Source organism: Alligator sinensis, unplaced genomic scaffold (assembly GCF_000455745.1).
Source record: "Alligator sinensis unplaced genomic scaffold, ASM45574v1 scaffold449_2, whole genome shotgun sequence".
Lineage (NCBI taxonomy): Eukaryota > Metazoa > Chordata > Crocodylia > Alligatoridae > Alligator > Alligator sinensis.
Genome location: NW_005842831.1, coordinates 543390 through 545910, shown reverse-complemented (window position 1 = coordinate 545910; position 2521 = coordinate 543390). Strand labels below are relative to the sequence as shown.

The 2521-nt window shown below is 55.1% G+C and overlaps 1 protein-coding gene and 1 non-coding gene across 2 annotated transcripts in view; both read left to right on the top strand.

Moving 5' to 3' along the window:
• METTL26 (methyltransferase like 26) overlaps positions 1-2521 on the top strand; it is a 29050-nt gene that overhangs the window by 12786 nt on the left and 13743 nt on the right. The gene's annotated exons all lie outside the window — the stretch shown is intronic.
• Positions 2458-2521, top strand: TRNAG-CCC. Its single transcript has one exon. It is a non-coding gene; the product is annotated as a tRNA-Gly (tRNA).

Sequence of the window (2521 nt, the reverse complement as noted above, 5' to 3'; positions counted from 1 at the left end):
CCAACCTCCCCCCCACCGCTCCAGGTTCAGCCCCGTTCCATCCTCCCCCACTGCCCTGCTGCTCTGGGTCCGGCCCCACTCCACTCCACTCCCTCCCCCCCTCTGCCACTCTGGGTCTGGCCCCACTCAACTTCCCTCACAGTTGCTCCAGGTCTAGCCCTGCTCCACCCCACTCCCTGCCGCTCTGGGTCCAGCCTCACTCCACCCTCCTATTCCACATCCACCTGGCCTGCGTCCACCTCCCTCCCTATCCACCACCTCCCCCTCCCAGCTGGCTGTTCTGGGGGCAGCGGGGCCAGGTGGCAGGGGGGGTGCCACCATCGAGACCTCCCCACCCCTTCACCCTCAGGCAGGGAGGCGGGGAGGCAACCCCACTGCTTGGGCGGCCAGGGCATATTCGCCACCACTACAAACTTCCCCGGCAACTTGGGCACATGCAACCCGGGCTGCACAGCCAATTGCCACTCACCTTCTCGGTGGCACACGCAGTTGCCCAGAAGCGTTACAGACAGACAGACAGACAAACAGATTAAACCTTTTATTATATTAGAATTGCTTGGGCACACGGGGATGAAATCAGGAAGGCCAGAGTGCAATTGGAGTTGCAGCTATCAAGGGCCGTGAAGGGCAACAAGAAATGTTTCTACAAGTACGTCAGCAACAAGAGGAAGATCAGAGAAAGTGTGGGTCCCTTACTGAATGGGGGAGGAAACCTAGTGACAGAGGATGTGGAAAAGTGTTCAATGCTGTTTTCACCTCAGTCTTCACAGGCAAGGCCAGCTCCCAAACTACTGCACTGGGCAGCCTAGTTTCGGGAGGTGAGCAGCCCTCGGTGGTGACAGAACAGGTTAGGGACTATTTAGAAAAGCTGGACATGTACAAATCCATGCGGTTGGATGGGATGCACCTGAGGGAGTTGGCTGAAGTGATTTCAGAGCTGCTGGCCATTATCTTTGAAAACTCATGGCGATTGGAGGAGGTCCTGGACAACTGGAAAAGGACAAATATAGTGCCTATCTTAAAGGGAAAAAGGAAGATCCAGGGAACTACAGACCAGTCAGCCTCAACTCAGTCCCTGGAAAAATCATGGATCAGATCCTCAAGGAATCCATTTCTAAGCACTTGGAGAAGGTGGTGATTAGGAGCAGTCAGCATGGATTCACCAGGGGCAAGGCATGCCTGACCAACCTGATTGCCTTCTGGGATGAGGTGCCTGGCTCTGTGGATGTGGGGATACCAGTGGTTGTGTTGTACCTTGATTTTAGCAAGGCTTTTGATACGGTCTCCAACAACAATCTTGCAGGCAAGCTCAGGAGGTACGGGCTGAATGAATGGACTGTAAAGTGGACAGAAAACTGGTTGGAGCATCAGGCTCAGAGGGTAGTAATCAGCAACTCTATGTCCAGTTGACAGCATCCAACTAGACATTCATAGTGGTTTTCCTGCAATCAATGGCTCAATGTCTACGTGGCAGCCGGTATCAAGTGGAGTGTCCCAGGGGTCAGTCCTAGGGCTAGTTTTGTACAACATCTTCATCAATGACCTGGAAGATGGCATAGGGTGCACCCTCAGCAAGTTTACAGATGGCGCCAAGCTGGGGGGAGTAGCAGATACTCTGGAGGGTAGGGCTAGGGTTCAGAGAGACCTCAACAAATGGAACAAACTGGGCCAAAAGAAATCTCATGAGGTTCAACAAGGACAAGTGCAAAGTCCTGCACTTGGACAGAACAATCCCATGCATGGCTACAGTCTTGGGACCAACTGGCTGGGCAGCAGCTCTGCAGAAAAGGACCTGGGGGTTACAGTGGACAATAAGGTGGATATGAGCTAGCAGTGTACCTGTGTTGCCAAGAAGGCTAATGGCATACGGGGCTGTTATTAGTCGAGTGTTGCCAGCAGATCAAAGTGATTCTTCCCCTCTATTCACCACTGGTGAGGCCACATCTGGAGTACTGTGTCCAGTTTTGGGCCCCCACTACAGAAGGATGTGGACAAATTGGAGAACGTCCAGTGGAGGGCAACAAAAATGGTGAGTGGGCCGGGATGAGGGGAGTCTGAGGGACCTGGGCTTATGTAGCCTGTAGAAGAGAAGACTGAGAGGAGACGTGCGATTCCACAGAGGACGGTGCTGCGCTGCTTTTGGCGGTGCCAGATGACAGAGCAAGGAGCAATGGGCTCAAGCTGCAGCGAGGGTGGTGAAGCACTGCCACTGGTTACCCAGAGAGGTGGAGGAATCTCCATCCTTGGAGGTTTTTAAGGCCCTGCTTGATAAAGCCTTGGCTGGGATGATCTAGCTGGGGACAGGGATGCACTAGACTAGATGACCTCCTGAGGTCCCTTCCAGCCCTCGTTTTCTGACTCGAGGAGGATCCCGTGCTGCCACCCCCGGCCCTGCCCACGGCCCCTGGCGGGGCGGCGCGCAGGCTGTGTGCGCGGGCGCGGCGGCAGCTCCGGGCCGCGCCGCTGGTGTAGTGGTATCATGCAAGATTCCCATTCTTGCGACCCGGGTTCGATTCCCGGG